Genomic DNA, 501 nt, shown 5'->3' on the forward strand with positions numbered 1-501 from the left:
CTAGGGTTTAGGGTTTAGGGTTTAGGGTTTAGTGTTTAGGGTTTATATACCTTTTTGGTTCCACTCTATATTAGTTTTTTTAAGTAAAGAAGAAGAAGAAGAAAGGAGAGGGTCTTGTATATTTTTATGTATTTCTGTTTTTATATAGCCGGGGTGTACAGACGTCACGCAGATGTTATCGAACCCATTGCCTCTTAGATCCTCTGTATAAAAATATATTTATTTATTTTATTTATTTTATTTATTTTATTTATTTTATTTATTTTTTTGTTTTGTAGGAGGCAGTGTAGAAAGGATAGAGGGTGCAGCAGCAGCAGCAGCAACAGCAGCAACAGCAGCAGCAGCAGCGGCAGCAGCAGCAGCAGCAGGTTGAGGAGGTAAACAAATAAAATAAACAAATGAGAAAGGAGACAAAACAAAAAACAAAAAATAAAAAAAAAAGAAAAAGGAATTGGAATCATAAAAGGAAAAGAGAAAGAAACACAGAAAAAAAAAAAGAGA

This window comes from Eimeria mitis, genomic scaffold (assembly GCF_000499745.2).
Source record: "Eimeria mitis Houghton genomic scaffold, Emh_scaff1406, whole genome shotgun sequence".
In the NCBI taxonomy this organism is placed as follows: Eukaryota; Apicomplexa; class Conoidasida; order Eucoccidiorida; family Eimeriidae; genus Eimeria; species Eimeria mitis.